Below are 22,181 nucleotides of genomic sequence, written 5' to 3' on the forward strand. Positions count from 1 at the left end.
CCTGAGGGACTTCCCAGCTTGCTGCTACACACAGCGGAAGATATCTCAAACAGAAAGCAGCAATGTTAGGGGATGTGGAGCCAGAGAATGGAGTTTGGGGCTTCCAGAGAAGCTGAAAATTGAGGAGGAAATTCCCAGAAAACGGGGACCTATGGAGGCAAAACCCAAAATCTGCTTGCAAATCCCCTTCAAATCCTCAGCTGACTCCTAACCTTCATGTGCACAGGAGAGAATCTAAGGGATACAGCAAAAAAACCAGCAGCTCGGAGGCAGCTGAGCATATTTTAGCAGCTTCCTACTCTTAAAGGCATCTGAGAAATCCTGTGGCCAGCCAGGTCCAGTTCTGTTCTGCCCATGAGCAGTAAATCAGTCACAGTGACACAGGTTTTGCAAAAGAGAAGATTTATTTGCAGAGCTGCCAAGTAAGGATGTAGGAGAACAGCTCTCAAATCTGCCTCCCCCAAAGGTAAGGCTTACAGATATTTCTGGATTAGGGAAATGCGATGGTCTAAGGGTTGGGGAAGGTGATTGGCAGCAGGGAAAAATGAAGTCACCGGTCTGTTCTGTGCAAGCAGAGCTGGAGTTCCTGGCATTTCACAGGACACACGTACAGAAAATGGCAGCATTAGCATGATCTGAAAGTAGGATTTTTGGCACTTTGACATCAAAAGGCCACCTCTTGGGCACTTGAACAGGCCCAGCTGATGCGCTGGTGGTCTCAACCAGTTTGAACTGAATGGTAGCTAGCCTAAGTTTCTAAAAGACAAGAGAAGTGACCATTACCATGGTGACCTACGAATGTTATCTATAAAGTAGCCAGAGGAGGTTACGTTTTAGTGTTCAGAGGGGAGGCCTTCAGCTACCACCACCATCAGCTTCATGGAGAAAGAGAGAACAAACTAAAAGCAAGCAATCAAAAGCAAGCAGGGCAGGCCAACCTGATCAAATGAGTCCCTGGGTTCCAATCCCTTATCTTTTGCATTTGTGTACTGAAATATTTATCTAGGAAATGAGGTGATGGCCTCGATTAGCTTCAAATCAATTATGAAGAGTAAAGGAGTAAAGAGGAAACAAGATTGGCCATGTGTTGATAATTATCAAAGCTGAATCATGAGCAAACAGGTCTTTATGCTGTTTATTCACCTCCTCATATAAATAGTCCTTAAAAATCAGATTGCTTACAGAATAGCAATGGTTGGACTTACAGTTAACTTCTCAGGTGTCTCGAAACATCTATGGAAAGCAGAACAGTGAAATGACACCTTCTAGGAATTGTGCACATGTGTGAGGACATAATGTCTTTGTTTTGTCCCCAGAAATTCCTCAATAATGGAAATTCTAAATTATATATATATTACATATATATAATTATATATTATATATTACATATATATAATTATATATGATATATTTATATATAATTTATATATATTTTTTGGAGACAGCTTCACTCTGTTGCTCAGGCTGGAGTACAATAAGTTTATAAAAACGGTTGAAGATAACAATGAAAAATATTGTGTATAAAAATTTAGAATTAAAAGCAGACTCAAAGAAGTACCTGTACACCAATGTTCAGAGGTATCGTTCACAATAGCCAAAAGGTGGAAACCAGTCGAGTGTTTGTGGATGGATAAATGGATACACCAAATGTGATATATACAGAGAGTGGAATATTAAGCCATAAAAAGGAATGGAATTATGATACATCCTAAAACATGGATGAACCTTGAAAACATGTTAAGTGAAATAAACCAGACACAAAAGGATAAATGCTGTGTGATTCCACTTATTAAAGTACCTAGAATGAGTGAATTGTTAGAAATAGGAAGTGGATTAGAGATTCTCAGGGGCTGAGGAAAGAGGAGAATGGGAAGTTACTGTTTAACAGGTATAGAGTTTGAGATGAAGTTCTGGAAACGGACAGTAGTACTGTTGCACAATAATATGTACATAATGCAACTGAATTGAACACTTAAAATTATTAAAATGGTAAATTTTATATTATGTATATTTTACCACAAAAAGTATATATCCACATATATAAACCACATACATATACAGATATAAACACACACACTATATATCTAGTAAATAGTTTTTCTTCTATCAATTGCAGAAACAAGAAACTGAAGGCAGTAGTATATCTAGGGAAAGTGGTTCACTTCATATTGATTAAATGTTCAATTCATCAGGAAGATATGAGTTTAAATTTGTGTGACCCTTATAATCTCAAAACATATGAAATAAATACTGAACTACATGGGGAAGCAGACAAGACCACAATCCTAGCAGGAAATTTAATACACCTTCCTGAATAATTGATGGAACAAGTAGATGAAAAATCAGTAAGAACATAGATTTGAACACAATTAATAGACGTGATCAAGAGGACATTTATAGAACACAGCACCCAACACTGTGTACCACACATTCTTTTCAGGAACACACAGGACCTTTACAAAGTGAATCATGCTGGACAATAAAGTAAGTCTCAAAGTTAGGATATTGCAATCAGGCAAGACATGCTATGGGTAGTATGAGCAAACAAGCCAGACCTCAATAGAAATGACCTGTTTTGAAGATGGCATGATATTAACACAGGGATTGACAAGTAGAACAATCGGAATAGAAGAATGAGAGCCCCAAAACAGGCATATATGGACACTTCATTTTCAACAGAGGTGGTGTCACCAGCTGAGGGTAGTTGTCCAGGTTCTTGGCGTTTTGAACAAAGAACTGGACAAAATGGACAAAGCAAGGCAGCAAAAGCATAGATTTGTTTTAAACAAAAGTACACTCCACAGGGCGGGGAGTGGGCTCATGCAAGCCGCTCAAGAGCCTTGGTTACAGAATTTTCTGGGGTTTCAATTCCCTCTAGGAGTTTCCCATTGGCCCCCGACCAGTCTTATTGGTTGCAGGAGGTGGCCAATCAGAGGTACTTTCATTTTTCAACTGCCAGGCAGAAAAAGGAGGGGCGGCCACTGTCGCACAGAAAAAGGGGGGGTTGAAGAGTAGCCTCTGATATCCAGTGAGCATGAATGGGCCTTAAGTTTCCTGCCTCCAGACCCTATTCTCCTGCCTCATTTCCCCCTGAGAGACATGATCCCCGTAAGTCTTTATGTGAGGCAGAGGGACTGATGGTCTTTCTGTAACTGCTTCACACTGACTTGACTGACAGTCTCTACCCATTGGGAATCACAGAACTCTCACCGTGCTCTGTCTAGTGGAGACAGGGTAGTTTCCTGACGACCAGGGGTGGTGAATTCATTTGGAACTGGCTGGAACCCTTACTGCACGATCATCTCCAGGCAAGAGGAAATGAATTTGGTTAAAAGATTTCATGGGAACTTCAGGAGATGAATACCTATGCTGTCAGGAATGTGTGTTATAGAAATGAATTAAAATATTCTACTTAATTACTAGGAAGTGATTCCAGCTGTTTGAAAGAAGGCAATTAATCTGCAAAAAGATACAAAAACATGGCTACTATTATCCAGCCTACAGTAACTATGCAACAAAAACACCAAGGAAAGCTGGTAGGCATTTACCTTTTGGCTGTCTTCTAAACAGGTACTTCAGGGCTGCCACAGGTTCACAGGTGTAGTGGCTGATGGGAACTTCAGGTTCCAGGTGCGGTGCTTCAGGTATCACAGACTTGATCCTTGAAAGGTGTATCCAACTATCTAATCCTAGTACTTTGACTGCAGAAGGCGTGGCCAGTATCACGGAAAACGGTGCCTTCCATTTGGGTTGTAATTGCTGAGCAGGTGACCCCTCCTTCCATGCTTTAACAAGCACCTTATCCCCTGGCCTGATTTGGGGTTGCTGGTTAGTGCCCAGTATGGCAAGCCTTTGAGTTCCAAACTTCCGTAAAACCTGCTGACATTGTCCTAGGTTAACTAGGTATTTTACTAAACCAGCTGTTTCTGAATCAGTAATTAGATCATTAGTTAAGAAAAGCCTTCTGTAATCCCAGCACTTTGGGAGGCCGAGGCGGGCAGATCACCTGAGGTTAGGGGTTCAAAACCAGCCTGACCAACATGGAGAAACCCCCATCTCTACTAAAAATACAAAATTAGCCAGGCGTGATGGTGCATGCCTGTAATCCCAGCTACTTGGGAGGCTGAGGCAGGCGAATCGCTTGAACCCGGAAGGCAGAGGTTGCAGTGAGCCGAGATCGAGGCATTGTACTCCAGCCTGGGTAACAAGAGCGAAACTCCATCTCCAAAAAAAAAAAACTAATAGCCTTCATATAACATGTCATATGGGCTTATATTAATTTTTGCTCTAGGAGTATTACAGATTTTTAAGAGAGCTAGGGGCAGAAAGCTGAGCTAAGCTTCTGATGTTTCCTGATCAAACTTAGCTAACAATTGTTTCGGAGTCTGGTTAGCCCTTTCTACTTCCCCAGAGGATTGAGGCCTCCATGCTGAATGTAAATAGTATTTGATTCTGAGAGCCTTAGCAACCCCTTGAGTTATTTGGGAGATAAAGTATGGGCCATTATCACTTTGGAGACTCTGAAGTAACCCAGACTGGGGGATTCTTTCTTTTAAGAGAACCTTATAACCACAGTAGCCTTCTCTGATCTGGTAGGGTAAGCTTCAACCCAGCCAGTAAAGATATCTATTAGCACTAACAAAAACGTATATCCTCTGCCAGCTGACATGTGTGTGAAGTCTGATTACCCGTCTTTTCCTGGTTATGTTCTATCAGCGTCCTCTAATAGAACTCCCCTCTGGACTGGTCTGTTAGAGGAGGCATTTTGTGTCCTGGGCTGTTCCGTGCACACACTGAGCAGGTTTGACAGACATGCTTAACCACAGAAGCTCAGTGAGGCCCAGTGAAGAGCCTGTTAACCATGGCCAGGGTGGCTTCTCCCCCCATATGGAAAGAGTCATGCAGGGTTTTTATGATTCTCCATCAGGCTGCTTGAGGGAGATGTGAGTTTGATACCATATACCACCAGGATCCTTGTTTTTGTCCCCCTTGCTCCTTTATTAACTATTCTTCCTGTGGTGTGTATTCAGGCGCCACTGGGGAATCACAGAAAAGTAGAGCCGGAATCTGTTGGGATTGCACCCGGAGAACTACGGCTTTCGCTTCTCTATCAGCCTTTCTGTTTCCTTGTGCTCTAAGGGTTAAGTCCCTTTGATGCCCTCTACAATGAATGACAGCTACAGCCTTTGGCAGGTGTATGGCTTCCAAAAGCTGCAGAATTTCAGGCCTCTGCTTTATAGGGGAGTGTTTGCTGGTTAGCAGCGCCCTTCCTTTCCAGATTGTAGCATGAGTATGGCAAGGGTTACCTTGCCCCGTGGAACCTCCCTTACTTCATCATTTACTGCCTTAGTTATTCCCTTTCTCATTCCTCCAAGGAGAGCCTCAAGAAATTTAGCCCCGTTGTTCATTCTCACGGGAGCATTATAGTCCCAATTAGGATCACTTGTGGGAACTGTGTCTGGGCCCAGGTGATTGCCCTGAGGGTTTTGGGCAAATAAATCGTCTGCTTCCCGGTGGGCGGCCTCAAAAGATTCATTCCTTTTCAAAGGGGGTGCAGGAGGTTGCTAGAATGAACTGAACATTTCTCAGTGAGAGAGAAAGGCTAGGGTCAAAGTCTGGAATCCATCTGCTAATTTCCTGGGATTCTCAGAAGAGCTTCCTAGCTTTCCCTGACGTTGTTGTGTATCAGTTACAGAGAAGGGGGCCTGCACTAGGACTGGCCCCTGGGCTGCTACTTCCTGAAGGGGTAGCGGGGCTGGAGGGAGAGGGGAATATGGTGTTCCCCTCCGAGTGTGTGAGGCGGACCTACTAGGGTGTTCAGTGTTTGGGTTTTGGCCTCAGGAGCACTTGGCAAGGAGCTACATGGGGGCGGTTATGTTCACCCTGAAAGGTTCACCTTATGAAAGGGGGTCGTCTGTAATATCTAGTCCTGCCTTTGGACTTTCTTTGCGGGAATGATTAGGTTTTGGCGTGGGGCCGTGAAGGCCCGTACATATGGTATTTCTGACCATTTGCCGTGCCAGAAAACAGCTGCTGAAAGACTGAAAAAGAGGACTCAGGTCCGTCACCCAAACCGGGTGGTGGTGATCAGGCGCTTCCACGTGGAAACCTTTCAGTTTCCCTGGAGAGTGGCCCCAACCAGAAACCTGCGGTTGCCTCCGTGCCTAGGCGCTGTCCACCGAGGGTCCCGAGTTGGAGAGGAAAAGAGAGAAAAAGAGGAAAAAGAGAAAAATAAATACCAAACGTTGGGCTTACCTCCTGGCTGGTTCACCAAAATATGTTACCGGTTGAGGGTGGTTGGCCAGGTTCTTGGCGTTTTGAACAAAGCAATTGGACAAAACACACAAAGCGAGGCAGCGAAAGCAGAGATTTACTCCAACAGATGAGAGCGGGCTCAAATAAGCAGCTCCAAAGCCTGTTACTAAATTTTCTGAGGTTTAAATACCCTCTGGAGGGCTCCCATTGGCCCCCGACCAGTCTGATTGGTTGCAGGAGGAGACCAATCAGAGGTACTTTCATTTTTCAACTGCCTCGCAGGAAAAAGGAGGGGTTGAAAAGGGATGAATTGGGCTTGGGTTCCGAACCTAAGCCCACTTCAACCCCTCCTTTCCCTCATAAGCAGCATGAATCAGCCTTCGGTTCCCTGCCTCCAGACGCTATTCTCCTGCCTCAGTGGTAGTGTAGATCAGGCGAGGAAGTAGAAATTCTGATAGACAGTGCTGGGACGGGAAGTGTCCATATGGAAAAGAATGGAACTTGACATCATACATAAATAAATTACAAGTAGATGAAAAGTCTAAACATAAAAGGCAAAACTAAGCAATGCATATAGAAGTGTCAAACTATGCCGGGCGCGGTGGCTCAAGCCTGTAATCCCAGCACTTTGGGAGGCCGAGGCGGGCGGATCACAAGGTCAGGAGATCGAGACCACAGTGAAACCCCGTCTCTACTAAAAATACAAAAAATTAGCCGGGCGCGGTGGCGGGCGCCTGTAGTCCCAGCTACTCAGGAGGCTGAGGCAGGAGAATGGCGGGAACCCGGGAGGCGGAGCTTGCAGTGAGCCGAGATCGCGCCACTGCACTCCAGCCTGGGCGACAGCGTGAGACTCCGTCTCAAAAAAAAAAAAAAAAAAAAAAAAAAAAAAAAAAAAGAAGTGTCAAACTACAAACGTTTGCAAGGAAGTGATTGTCACACGTTTGGAGAGTGGTTACCAACGGGAAGAGGAAGAGGTTTATTGCAGTTAGGGGATGGAGTCGGGAGAGGGACTCTGTCCATAGTCTAACTCTTGGACTGGGTTGTAGCTATCTGAGTACTTTTTAATTTGCTTTAAATTATTTTTTAAATTGTATATAAATATGGTGGCCTTTTGTATATTTTATACAGTCCATACTAAAAATGGTTAAGAAAAAAAATCATGACATATTTATTTAAAGATAACCATCACCATAAGTTAAATCATTGAGTAACTTAAAGCTCACAAGTAATATTTAAGAATACCCAGAAACTTCTTGTCCTCCTAGAAAATAAATATAGTCAAAAAGAACAAGAGCCCTCAAAAGTGTTAGTCCAAACTGCACCGTTTTGTAAGTCCCCCACCATTTCACAGACCTTGGTCAAAGTGGAACATTCCACAGGGGTTCAGGCTGTGAGAAACAGCCTGCCTCTTATCCTATTCTGCTAGGAGAAAATGCAAGGAACACCACACTCCACCAGAACAAGGGCCAAACCGCCTGATCAAAGGAACATCTGATCAATATCCTGTCAGGCAGCAAGCCGGGCTGCCCAGGCCCCTCCCACCCACACCTGTAAGTACCCCAGCCTGTAAGCAGCAGTGGGCACTGACATTAAGCTGGTCCCCCACCTCTATAAGTTTGTCCTGGACATAAATGCTTGCATTTGCTGTTGAGCCATTCTCTCTTTCTCTCTCTCTCCCTCTCTCTCTCTCTGTTTTCTTTTCTTTTCTTTTCTTTTTTTTTTTTGAGATGGAGTTTCACTCTTGTTGCCCAGGCTGGAGTGCAATGGTGCGATCTCAGCTCACCGCAACCTCCATCTCCTGGGTTCAAGCGATTCTCCCGCCTCAGCCTCCTGAGTAGCTGGGATTACAGGCATGCGCCACCACGGCCAGCTAATTATGTATTTTTAGTAGAAATGGAGTTTCTCCATGTTGGTCAGGCTGGTCTCGAACTCCCCACCTCAGGTGATCTGCCCGCCTTGGCCTCCCAAAGTGCTGGGATTACAGACTTGAGCCACTGTGCCCGGCCTGTGTGTCTTTCTTTAACCCTCGCCTCCATTCAAAACCTAACAAAAAGCACAGGCAACAAAATTAAAAATAGACAAATGGGATTACATCAAACCAAAAGGACACAACTGACCAGCATTAACATTAAAACAGAGATCTTAAGACTGACAAAACAGACTCTTTGTAGCAACAAGATAATAAATTTCAACCTGACTCTAGTATAGCCTCATATGCCAGATAGTAGACCCTGAAAGAAATCAAAGGATTTCACCCCAAAATAGATTTCTTTGACATACTTTGAAATGGCCTTGCAAAGCTGTCTTTTGTGGGGAAAATCTACATTCTGTAGAGCATCCCCTCCCCTTTCCAGGTCTTTTCCTGATCCAGGAGAGATGAACTAAGAGTCTGGCACCTTTTTAGCTCTGGTAAGAGACATGTACCACCTACACTCTCTCAAGTCTGCTGCCTGGAGACTTCATCTGCATAACAAGAACTGGTGCAAGACAGGAAAGCCCCCAAATTGAGGCTGAGCCCTGAAGGGGTCTTGGCTTCACCCAGCAAAGAATTAAAGAGTGAGCTGCTGCTGTTAAATAGCAGCTTTCATTGAAGCAGCAGTGTACCAGCAGCAGCACAGGTCCTCCTCCTTGCAGACCAGGGTTACCCCATAGGCAGTGTGCCCAGAGTAGCAGCTCAGAGGCAGGTCTGCACTCATACCCACTTCTAATTATATGCAAATTAAGGGGGTTATGCAGAATTTTCTAGAATGAGGGTGAGAGCTAATTATATACAAATTAAGGGGGTTATGCAGAAATTTCTAGAATGAGGGTGAGAGCTTCCCAGTTGTCAGGTCATTGCCATGGAAAGGGGCAGTAACCTCCAGGTGTTGCCATGGCAATGGTCAACTGACATGGCACACTGGTGTATGTGTCTTATAAGGAAGTGCTTCTGCCCCACCCCACCTGCCCCGCACCCCGACCTGTTTTTAGCTAGTCTTCAACTGGTCTGGTGTCCTAGCCCCACCTCTAGAGTCAAGTCCTGCCTCCCACCTCAGAATCTTAGTCTCCACAACCCCTTATCTTAACCCAGACAATTCCTTTCTATTGATTCCAGGTCCTTAGATAATAACAACTTGGCTGGGTGCAGTGGCTCACGCCTGTAATCCCAGCACTTTGGGAGGCTGAGGTGGGTGGACACCTGAAGTCAGGAGTTCAAGACCAACCTGGCCAACATGGTGAAACCTCGTCTCTACTAAAAGTACAAAAATTAGCCGGGCGTGGTGGTGCACACCTATAACCCCAACTACTCAGGAGGCTGCAGCAGGAGAATCACTTGAACCGGGGAGGTGGAGGTGGCAGTGAGCCCAGATCGTGCCATTGCACTCCACCCTGGGTGACAAAGGGAGGCTCTGTCTCAAAAATATAAAAATAAAAAAGATAACGTAACTCTTTCAACCAATTTCCAGTCAGAAAATCTTTCAATCCACGTATGACCTGGAAGCTGGTGCCCTGAGTTGTCCCACCTTTTCAGGCTGAATTGACACCCGTCTGACACGTATTGATTGGTATCTGTGAACTTCTGTCCCCCTAAAATATATAAAATCAAGCTGTGCCCCGAGCACCTCGGGCACATGTTCACAGGACCTCCTGGGGCTGTGTTGTGGGCCTTGGTCACTCATTTGGCTCAGAATAAACCTTTTTAAATATGTTACAGTTAGTTCTTGTTAACAGCCTCCTGTCACTTTCCCTTGAGAAGATGCGCTTTTGGAGAATACTCCCAGTGCCCGCCTTTCTTGTGCCAACTAAGAAAACTCCTATTCATCATAACCTGCATTCTCCTGGAGAATCGCTTGTTACTCACCAGGCAAACAAACCCTGGTTTTCCAGGTAACAGTCGGTCCTCTGTATCCACAGATTCCACCTCTGCCATTACAGAGGGCTAAGTGTATGTAAAACCTGTCATTTAGAGCCATTTAGTGATTTAAAGAAAAATATCTCACTCATGGATTTGGTGGGTACTGATACGCACTTGGCTATAAGCTATTGGTGTATCCACAAGCTCATTGGAACAGAAACCCAACTATTACAACGGACCCCGAAATTTTGTGAGCGCTCAAAAATTTCTGCTCGAAAAATAGATTCTCACTTTCTGCTTAATTTTTCTGTAAATCTAAAATTTCTCTAAAGTCTATTAATTTAAAACCTATATACTCTGGCAATGGGTAATACTGTCTTTAAGAAAAACTGGTAGTCAGTGGTTCCTTGTTAAGCAGTTACAAAATTTAACTTATAGCATTTCTGACTTTGATTCTAAGAAGCAAAACTAAACTAGATGTGTTTTGCTTTAGAAAGAATGTAAGGGCCGGGCGCAGTGGCTCAAGCCTGTAATCCCAGCACTTTGGGAGGCCGAGACGGGCAGATCACGAGGTCAGGAGATCGAGACCATCCTGGCTAACACGGTGAAACCCCGTCTCTACTAAAAAAATACAAAAAAAAACTAGCCGGGGGAGGTGGCGGGCGCCTGTAGTCCCAGCTACTCGGGAGGCTGAGGCAGGAGAATGGCGGGAACCCGGGAGGCGGAGCTTGCAGTGAGCTGAGATCGTGCCACTGCACTCCAACCTGGGTGACAGAGCGAGACTCCATCTCAAAAAAAAAAAAAAAACCAACCACCTCTGCTCAGCTCATCAAAGCACTCATTCTATTTTGTACGATGAGGTGTTACCTTATTCTAGAATGGCAAATAAAAACCAGTTAAGGTCTCTAAATTTGTTGTAATTTTGTCTTTTGTTTTTTGATGGGGGTTAGCCACTTTTGTGTCCTCTGATAATATTTTATTGTGTACAACATGTACACCTGTACACCATTCTCCTTCATTTGTTTACAGATATGGCAATTTTTTCTTCATGTCAAAAATATCTACGTCTATTGTAAAAAAAAAAAAAAATTAAGTAATTTGGATGAACCGAAAAGAAGAAAAATAATATAAAAACTATACAAAATTCTACCACCTTGAGATGTTTCTTTTTTGTATATTTCCTTTTGTATAACCAGGGAGGAGGCCTACACTGCTTATTTCTCCTTATAAAGGAATTTCCCCTCGTATAACTCCTGTTGCTAATGCTGCCTTATTTTGTACCACGGGGCCCCATTCCACGAGTCACGCAAATCACACTGATGATGAAAACCTACCTATATTAGTCAAGGTTTAGTCAAGAAAACAGACACCACCCGAGACTTTTCAAACCAAATAAAGAGGAACGTTAATAAGGAAATTGGTTACACAGGAAATGGAAAAGCTGAGAAGCCAAACACAGGATGGGGTGATGAGGCAACTGAGAGGTCGGCAGCAGCCAAAAGCAACTGCCACGCTGGAACTAAAGGGTCAACGGGAGAAGTCAGTTTCATCAGAGCACAGAAGCTGAGGCCAAACAAAAAGAGCCAGAACTAAGGAGAGGGTATTTCCCCCATGGGAGCTGGAACCACAGAGCGAGTGTTTGTTTGGGAGGAATTGGAGACACACAAGAAAAGCTGTCACAGAAAACAGAGAAATAGGGGGCGATATCATAGCCTTTCCTCTCCTCCCACCCTCCAGTCATCTGCTATCATCTTTCTGTGGTCAAACTTACCCAGAAGACTTCAGGCAAAGGAAATGATGGGAGGTGGGGTGGGATGGGAGTAAGCACAGGCAGCTGGCCAACAATTGTCTAAGAGTAGCCCCTGAATTGACTGGCCACACATCACCTATGGCATAGTCTTGCCAAAAATGTTTAAGCTGAATCTAATCATGAGGAAATAATCAGGCAAATCCATATGGAAAGACATTGTACAAAACAACCAGCCTAGACTCTCCAAAACGTCAACGTCCTAAAAGACAAAAGAGGACAGAGAACTTATCTAAATTAAAGAACATAAGGGAGGCTCATGCCTGTAATCCCAACACTTTGGGAGGCAGAGGCGGGAGGATCACTTGAGCCCAGGAGTTCGAGACCAGCCTGGGCAACATAGTGAGACCCCATCTCTACATACAAAAAAGAATCAAAAAATAAGGCGGGAGGATCACTTGAACCCAGGAGGTCAAGGCTGCAATGAGCCATGATCAAGCCACTGCATTTCTACCTGGGAAAGGGAGGGAGATCCTCCTGTCTTTCAGAAAAACAAAACATTATGGAGACATGGCAACTAATTTTGATGTGTGATCATAGATTAAATATTGGATCAAAAAAGAATGGCATATAAAGGGCATTATGGGGCAATTGTGGAAATATGAATATAGTTAGTACACTAGATAGTTGTATATACATGTTAAATTTCTTATATATATATAAGCATGGAGAAAGAATGTGTGATCAAACAAATGTGGCCAATGTTAAAATTGGTGAATCTAAGTGAAGCATCAATAGGCATTCATGGTACTGTTCTTGCAACTATCCCAAAGGTTTTTTTTTTTTTTTTTTTGAGACAGAGTCTCACTCTGTTGCCCAGGCTGGAGTGCAGTGGCACAATCTCGGCTCACTGCAACCTCCGCCCCCCGGGTTTAAGGGATTCTCCCGTCTCAGCCTCCTGAGTAGCTGGGATTCCAGGCGCCTGCCACCACACCCAGCTAATTTTTATATTTTTAGTAGAGACGGGGTTTTACCATCTTGGCCAGGCTGGTTTGAACTCCTCACCTCGTGATCCACCCACTTCGGCCTCCCAAAGTGTTGGGATTACAGGCATGAGCCACTGTGCCCGGCCCCAAAGGCTTTTCAAAATAAAAACACAGGAAAAAAAAAAAAATAGGATGGCCTTTGACCTCTGACCACTGACACAAGGTAAGGAGATGAATTCACCAAACTGTTCTTAGGAATTTAAACCTAAACACAGAAAAAGAATTTGCTACTTAGCAATAAAATTGGAGGTGACAGAAAAACATGTAGAGTTCAGCTATAGCAAACTAAAATTATGTACACACCAAAATTATGAGATGGAAAAAAAGATACGGCAAGTTGTTTACAGAAATAGCTGCCACAAATGCTCCTCATCTAGTAAGCACTTCTCCCATCATGAAGTGAAATCTATGTCTCCCTGTGTTCTAGACTGGCCTTGTGACTTACTTGGACCAACAGAATGCAGAGGTGACATGGTGCCAGTTCTTGACCACCAAGAGGCTTGACATCTTGCATTCTCCTTCTCTTGGAGCCCTGAGCCACTGTATAAAGAAGACTAACTGCCCAGGAAACAACAGATGCTGGAGAGGATATGGAGAAATAGGAACACTCTTACACTGTTGGTGTAAATTAGTTAAATCATTGTGGAAGACAGTGTGGCGATTCCTTAAGGATCTAGAACCAGGAATACCATTTGACCCAGCAATTCCTTTACTGGGTATATACCCAAATGATTATACATCATTCTACTATAAAGACACATGCACACGTATGTTTATTGTGGCACTATTCACAATAGTAATGACTTGGAACCAACTCAAATGTCCATCAGTGATAGACTGGATAAAGAAAATGTGGCACATATACACCATGGAATACTATGCAGCCATAAAAAAGGATGAGTTCATGTCCTTTGCAGAGACACGAATGAGGCTGGAAACCATCATTCTCAGCAAACTAACACAGGAACAGAAAACCAAACACTGCATGTTCTCACTCATAAGCGGGAGCTGAACAATGAGAACACATGGACACAGGGAGGGGAACATCACACACCGGGGCCTGTTGGGGGGTGGGGGGCTAAGGGAGGGATAGCATTAGGAGAAATACCTAATGTAGGTGATGGGTTGATGGGTGCAGCAAACCACCATGGCATGTGTATACCTATGTAACAAAACTACATGTTCTGCACATGTACCCCACAACTTAAATAAAACAAGAAGAGGAGGAGGAGGAAGAGGAAGAGGAGGAAGAGGAAGAAGAAGGAGGAGGAGGAAAAGAAGAAGAAGAAGAGGAAGGGGAAGGGGAAGCGGGGGAGGAGGAGGAGGAGGAGGAGACTGACTGCCTGCTGGAGAGACTGGTCTGGCCAGTCCTTTGCTGTTGCAGACACCTGTGCTGAGCCACACATGTGAGTGAAGCCACCCAGACCCTCCAGCCGCAGGCAGGGTGGCCCAGCCAACACCACATGGAGCAGAACCAAGCTGTTCCTGTCAATCCCTTCCCAAAGTTCAACATTGTACGCCAACAAATAAGTAGTGGTTGTTCTTTTAAGACAATACATCTTGGGGAGATGCGTTATACAGACAATTCCCAACCCACAAGGGTTCAACTCGGTATTTTTCAACTTTAGGAAGGTGCAAAAGCGATACACGTTCAGCAGCAACTGTACCTCAAGTACCCATACAACCGTTCTGTTTCTCACTTTCAGCATCATATTCAATAAATTACATGAGAGAGTCAACACTTTATTATAAAATGGGTTGTGCGTTAGATAATTTGGCCAACTGTAGGCTAATGTAAGTGCTCCGAGTACATTTAAGGTAGGCGAGGCTAAGCTACTTTAGCCTAGGTTAGGTGTATTACATGCATTTTTCACTTAACGATATTTTTGACTTACAATGGGTTTATCAGGACACAGCCCCATCATAACCACAGGAGCGTCTGTATAGCTAATGGGGAACAGAGCAGACAGACACACAGAGATGCCTGCGGGAAATGCTAAGTTTTACTATTCCAGTTCCTTCCTTGCGTAGGCTCAAAACAACTCCTACCCTTTCTGAGTCAAACTGAGCAAGTCTCCGTTGCTTACAGTGAAAAAAGAGCCAGAGAAAAAAATGCCTCTTCCTGGCTGCTCTGCCTATGGAGTAGCCATTCTTTTATTCCTTTACTTTCTTTTTTTTTTTGAGACGGAGTCTCGCTCTGTCGCCCAGGCTGGAGTGCAGTGGCCGGATCTCAGCTCACTGCAAGCTCCGCCTCCCGGGTTCACGCCATTCTCCTGCCTCAGCCTCCCGAGTAGCTGGGACTGCAGGCGCCCGCCACCTCGCCCGGCTAGGTTTTTGTATTTTTAGTAGAGACGGGGTTTCACCGTGTTAGCCAGGATGGTCTCGATCTCCTGACCTCGTGATCCGCCCGTCTCGGCCTCCCAAAGTGCTGGGATTACAGGCTTGAGCCACCGCGCCCGGCTCCTTTACTTTCTTAATACACTTGCTTTCACTGGAAAATAATAAAATGTAGGGCGCGGCGCAGTGGCTCACGCCTGTCATCTCAGCACTTTGGGAAGCCAAAGCAGGCGGTTCACGAGGTCAAGAGCTGGACACCATTCTGGCCAACATGGTGAAACCCCGTCTCTGCTAAAAATACAAAAATTGGCTGGGCGTGATGTTGCACATCTGTAGTCCCAGCTTCTCGGGAGGCTGAGGCAAGAGAATCGCTTGAACCCGGGAGGCGGAGGTTGCAGTGACCCGAAATTGTGCCACTGCACTCCAGCCTGGTGACAGAGCGAGGCTCCATCTCCAAAATAAACAAAATAGGCCGGGCGCGGTGGCCCATGCCTGTAATCCCAACACTTTGGGAGGTCGAGGCGGGCGGATCACGAGGTCAAGAGACGGAGACCATTCTGGCTAACATGGTGAAACTCCGTCTCTACTAAAAATACAAAAAGTAGCTGGGCCTGGTGGCGCGCGCCTGTAATCCTAGCTACTCAGGAGGCTGAGGCAGGAGAATTGCCTGAACCCTGGAGGCGGAGGTTGCAGTGAGCCAAGATCGCGCCACTGCTCTCCAGCCTAGGCAACAGAGCAAGACTCCGTCACAAAAAAATAGATTAAATAAATAAATAAATAGTCCCTTCTTATCCTTTCTCTTTGCAGGTATTTTTGTTATCCAAAGATTCTGAATAAATCTCTCTTATTTCTACTTGTTTCATTGACTTCCCCTTTTATTGAGTAACAACACCTGATTTTTAAAATGGTTTGTTGTAAAATGCATCATACAAACAGAAGGATGGATAAAATTTTAAAAGTAATGGCAAATTAAAAGTAATGGCAAAAGCCACAATTACTTTTGCACCAACCTAATATTATAATAATAAGGTAAATAATCATCCACCCAGTTTAAGATATAAAACATAACCAGTCCTTTAGAAACCTCTGCTTATCCCTCCCCAACTGTGGTCTCTTCTCCACCCACAGTGATAACCACGATGATGACTTAATGTTAATCATTCTCCTATTTCCTTTACAGTTTTCCACCAATATATACATCCCTAAACAGCATGACTCAGTTTTGAAAAACTGAACAGCAAGCAGCAATCTAGAAGAATAAGGAAAGGGTGATGTTACCACTGTTTGAGGAAGGCTCAGGAGAAGATAAACTGAACAGCCTCTCGGTCATTGTCTGGCTTCAGCTTCCCTAAGCATTTATAAGAGCCTTTTATGGGAAAATCATTGAGTCAGATGGTGAGTAACACTGGGAGTCACTGGGCTCAGCACAGGTGAGACATACGGTAGCACTGGAGAATGGGCTGAGTTTTAGATGTTTGACCAGGATATAGTCAGAAGGAGATGGCTGTTCTGTATATTCTGCTCATCACGACTTCCCGTCCACTTCCCAGAAGAGGTCAAGGCAGAACATTTCTAGACAACACCCACAGCAGATCAAGTATCAGAGCATTGGAGGAATGAGCAGGAACTTTATCAGCATGTGGTCAAAATAAGGTAAGTACAGAGGAAAAATCTGGGCCAGACTCTGGGTATTGAGTCCTTGATTTAAAAGTTAACGTGATGGCAGTGGGGATGGTGGTGATGGAAGCCCTCAGTGTGTCTCTCCTTGGAGTCCTGGTGTCCCGCTTCTTCAGGCTGGACGTGTTTCCTTCTGCACCTAGTTCATAACTGTCATTCTGGACTCTCCCGTCACCCTTACCCTAGAGTCCCTTCACCACTCTCCTGTGTTAGATTCCGTTGTGCCCCATGTGTTCCTTCTTGGCTTGTCCTCTCATTCAAGAAGCACAGCCTCCAGTAGCCCCTTAAGAAAGAATGCATGTGAAGTAAATCTTGCATATCTGAAAATGCCCTTATTTTACACTCATATTTGGTTGATAATTTAGCTGGGTACAGAATTCTAGGCTGGGAATAGTTTTTCTTAAGAATTTCGAAAAGCACTGCTCTGGTGTCTCTTGCCTCTACCATTGTTTATTGAAGCCGGCAAAACCAAAGCTGATTCCCGATCCTTTGTATTTGATCTTCTTATGTACCCTCTCCCTTGCTCTCTAAGCTTTTACAATCTCTTGGACTCTGTGTTCTGAAATTCCATGATAATGTGTCTCGACAGGTCTTTTTTCATCCATTTCTCTGGGCACTTGAAGAACTCTTTCAATCTGGAAACTCATGTCCTTCATGTGTTTTGAGTAAACTTTTCTGTATGGTTTTATTGATGACTGCCTCTCCTACATGTTCTTTTTCTCTCTTGAACACATATTATTCAGATATTGAACACGCCAGTCTTAATCTCTAATCTTGTTTATCTTTGCTTTCCTATTTTTCATCTCTGTGTCTTCTTGGGCGATTTCCTCAAGTTTATCTTCCAACTCTTCTGTTACATTTTTCAGGTCCACTCTTTGCTTTAATTTTTAAGGGCCCTTTTTTCTTCTCTTAAAATGTATCGACTGGGTGCAGTGGCTCAAGCCTGTAATCCCAGCACTTTGGGAGGCCGAGACGGGCGGATCACGAGGTCAGGACATCAAGGCCATCCTGGCTAACACGGTGAAACCCCGTCTCTACTAAAAAATACAAAAAACTAGCCGGGTGTGGTGGCGGGTGCCTGTAGTCCCAGCCACTCGGGAGGCTGAGGCAGGAGAATGGCGTGAACCCGGGAGGCGGAGCTTGCAGTGAGCTGAGATCTGGCCACTGCACTCCAGCCTAGGTGACAGAGCGAGACTCCATCTCAAAAAAAAAAAAAAAAAAAAGTATCATGATCTTATTCTGCTCTTATAACACGGGTATAATCTATTCTGTACCTTTCCAAGTATATGAATAGTAGACTTTTAAAGTTTTTATATCCTTGTTTATTCTATGGGGTTGTTTTGTTTTTCTTTACTTTTGTTTTGGGCTTTATAGTCAAGGTCTGAAGCAGCATCTGATTCTTCTTTGAAGAACTGCTACCTCCCATGTTCTCAATCCATGTGAGTGAATTGCATCATTTGCTAATTCTTTCAACTTAAATAAGAAACTTGTGATCCCCCTACACTTCAGCTCTGAAAAACTCTCCTACTCTGTTTCAGGGGAGGTAAATTCAGATTTTAGTTCTGGCCTCTCTCCCATTGCAATAGCTTTGAATAAAGACTTCCTTGCCTACTTGATTTTATCCTGTGCAATTTTTGCATTGACATCTCTATGCAAAAAAAAGAAAGAAAGAAACTTGCTTTAGTTTGGATGTTTGTCCCCTTCAAATCCCATGTTGAAATTTGATACCTAATGTTGAAGGTGGGGCCCAATGGGAGGTATTCGGGTTATGGGGGTGGGTCCCTCATCAGCAAATTAGTGTCTTCACTCAAGGGTAAGTTCTTCTTCTATTCATTACCAGGAGAACTGATTGTTAAAAAGAGCCTGGCATCGCCTCCACACCTTGCTTCCTCTCTCGCCATGTGATCTCCGCACATGCTGACTTCCCTTCACCTTCCACCATTAGTAGAAGCAGCCTGAGGCTCTCACATGATGCAGATGCCAGTGCCATGCTTCTTGTAAAGCCTACAGAACCATGAGCCAAATCGGCCTCTTTTCTTTAGAAATTACCCAGCCTCAGGTATGCCTTTATAGCAACACTAAATGGACTAAGCCAATAATTAACCTGCCTGACCTTCAGTTTCTTCATCCATACAATGAGGGTGGATATGGCATCTGTTTCAGTAGGATTGCCAAGAGAATTTAGTGAAATAATACAGAGGACACAGATTATGTGTTCTTTTCTGGCTTAGGAAGGTTAAATTGCTTAAAGTTACACATCAAATCCTGGGACTTAGACTCATAATCTGATACATAGTCAATACCAATCAATTTCAGCTATCATTATTATGACATAGTTCAAATGGGACTCACACCTCCTCTCAGTTAAAGAGAGGAGTACATGAGCCAGACCTGGCCAATGAGATTCAGCCCTAGGATTTTTGCTAGAATGATTTGAAAGGAAATTCTCTTGTCCTGTTAGATTATTAAATTGGTAAAGCATAATCCCAGAGCTGCCGGTAGCTCTCTTTAACTATGCTTTTAGAGAGTCTATCTGAAAGTAAAGCCAAACCAAGAGATGGAAACAGATTACTGAGGATGAGGCTGGATGCAGTCTTACCTGAAGACATTTTGACACTGGACTTTCCAGTATTATGAATCAATATCTTCCTTTTCTTTCTCTTAAGCCATTTTTAGTTGAGTTTTCATTACTTGCAATAGAAAGAATCCCTTGTAATACAAAAAAAACACTGTTTTGAAACTATGTATTTCACTGACTATAACATTATCATATATTCATGTTATTAAAACTATTCTTCAACATTATTTTGTGTCTGGTATTTTATTTTATGAAGTCCATATTAGTGGACAGATACATTGTTATTAATTTTCAATATTATAAATAACACTGAAATGAATATCCTCATAGCCAAATTTTTGTGAATATCATGATTGCTTCCTGAAAATAAATTCCTAGAGGTGGAACTTCTGGGTTAAAAGTTGCATGAAATATTAAGAGTTTTGTTATATATAGTAAAACTGACCCCTTGAAAGGTGATACCAATTTTTGGTTTCACACCAGAAACATATAAGAATGCCTATTTTCTCCATCCATTGCCTATAGTTGGTAGTATTTCTTTTAAAATCTCCACCAAGTTAGTAACCTATGCACAAAAATGGTACCTCACTTTACTTCATATTTATTTATTGAGTTATCTACCGTGCATAGATTTTTCATTAATTTGTGCTAGATTCAATTTGTTACTATTTTATTTAGGAATCCTGCATCTATATTCTGAAATTGGTTCTTCTGGTACTCTAAGTGCTCAGGCTTTTTTCTGGTTTTATACAATAAATTTTAAACATAGAGGTTTGAAGATGGAAAACCTGGGTTCGAGTCTGAATTCCACAATACGATGCGGAACCTTGGGCGATTTAATTTTCCTAACCCTGAAGAAGAGTAACGCAGTGGAAAGTGAGCCATTAAACCCCCGCAGAACCTGGAAAGGCTCAGCCCTGGGAGGTTCAGGGTGGAAAGGTGAGCCCCAGAGCCAAAATCAAGGGGGTGCTTAACAGCGTGTCACAGAGGATCAACCGCCAAATCCCCTCCTACCCCACACATGCAGGTGAAAAAACTGTTGTGTATACTGACTGTGGTCGTGGTTACATGAATCTATACATGTGTTAAAATGTGTAGAACTGTATACCAAAAAGCTAATTTTACTATATGATAATTTTTAAAAATTTTTTAACAGGCATAAAAAAAAAAGAATACCAAAGGAAGGCTAGGGAGGTGTTAGATTTTAATAGAGACAAGAGACATGTCAATCAAATACAATACGTGACCCTGGATTTGAACCTGGATTCAAGGCACCTGATTTTATTTATTTATTTATTTATTTACTGATATAGAGTTGCTCTGTCACCCAGGATGGAGTGCAATGGTGCACTCTCTGTACACTGCAACCTCTGCCTCCCAGGTTCAAGCAATTCTCCTGCCTCAGCCTCCCGAGTATCTGGGACTACAGGTGCACGCCACCACATCCGGCTAATTTTTGTATTTTTAGTAGAGATGGGGTTTCACCATGCTGATCAGGCTGGATGCGAACTCCTGGCTCTCAAGTGATCTGCCCGCCTGAGCCTCCCAAAGGGCTGGGATCACAGGCGTGAGCCACCACACTTGGCCCAAAGTAACTAATTTTAAAAAGACATTTTTAAACACTAGTGAAAATATAAATGCATACTATTAAATGATATCATGGTATTATATATTATGATACGATAAATGATATGGTAGTTATGTATGAAGGCTATGTATTTTTAAAGTCCTTATCAATTAAAGACACATACTAAAATATTCAAAGGTGAAATGACACGATGTCTGGGATTTGCTTAAAAATACTCCAGAATATATATATATATATATATATATATATATATATATATATATATATATATATAGTAAATACATGGAGTATAACACAATAAGAGTGAGATTTTTTTCTCTTTATTCACTGCTGTGTCTTCAGTTTCTACAAGTTTGGGGGTATGTGGTAGACACTTAACAAATATTAGTTGAATGAATTAGTTGAATGAATTCATCTTATTGCCTGTCTCACAAACTGTGACTGTACATACCTTTACTGATATCTCTATCTCTTAGCTCAACTATCACTCCTGACTTCTCCCATGTACAGTACTGCAAATGCTCATTGATGAATCCATGTCTAAAATCCTGCTCAGGTAAAAGGAAAAGCCTTCGCTGGTAAAGTTCAATAAGCAGAGTCATCACAAGTTTTCCATTTTCTTTCATAGTTTTCACTGTACATATGAGCCCATGATAATCTGGCCCCTGATCAACTTTGCAATTACACACTCCCACTGTCCCCTTCCGTGAAACCTACATCCAAGTCCCACAAAAAACTTACTGTCCGTCACAAGCACCTTGATATATTAAATTTCTGTGCCTTTGTACCTGGAGTTCCCTCTGCTTAGGATGCTCTTTTCTCTTTATACATCTAGTAGTGAGTTCTGTTCATTCTTCAAAATTCAGTCCAGGAGTGAAATCAGTAACAGGGCAGAACAGGATGTTCCAGCTCTCATCCCCCCATAGAAACACCAGTTAAGGCAGGCAGTGACAGATAAGAATCATTATGTGGGAGGCCTGGAGTCTGGCTGAGGTTCCAGCACCCCACTGGAGCAAATCAACCCAAGAGTGGAAGCATCGAAAAGGGTAAGAAGTGCAGTTCCACTTTACCTGCATCAGCTCTCCGCCAAGGAGGCACAGCTTGTGCTGAGAGAAGCT

The 22,181-nt window shown here is 43.3% G+C and overlaps 3 long non-coding RNA genes across 3 annotated transcripts in view; 1 reads left to right on the forward strand and 2 right to left on the reverse strand.

Moving 5' to 3' along the window:
* Positions 1-6,418, reverse strand: part of LOC144335297 (uncharacterized) — a 62,506-nt gene extending 56,088 nt beyond the window's left edge. The window contains exon 1 of the long non-coding RNA XR_013406048.1: positions 6,256-6,418. This is a non-coding gene — a long non-coding RNA (uncharacterized LOC144335297). The remainder of the gene's footprint in view (positions 1-6,255) is intronic.
* Positions 392-19,699, forward strand: LOC114673043 (uncharacterized). The gene is made up of 4 exons (XR_003723601.2): positions 392-466; positions 16,401-16,615; positions 16,771-16,873; positions 18,738-19,699. It is a non-coding gene; the product is annotated as an uncharacterized LOC114673043 (long non-coding RNA).
* Positions 16,831-22,181, reverse strand: part of LOC144335299 (uncharacterized) — a 34,876-nt gene continuing 29,525 nt past the window's right edge. Inside the window, exons 2-3 of the long non-coding RNA XR_013406050.1 lie at positions 19,497-19,606; positions 16,831-17,180 (exon numbers count right to left, since the gene is read on the reverse strand). This is a non-coding gene — a long non-coding RNA (uncharacterized LOC144335299). The remainder of the gene's footprint in view (positions 17,181-19,496; positions 19,607-22,181) is intronic.

Source organism: Macaca mulatta, chromosome 16 (genome assembly GCF_049350105.2).
Source record: "Macaca mulatta isolate MMU2019108-1 chromosome 16, T2T-MMU8v2.0, whole genome shotgun sequence".
Taxonomy (NCBI): Eukaryota; Metazoa; Chordata; class Mammalia; order Primates; family Cercopithecidae; genus Macaca; species Macaca mulatta.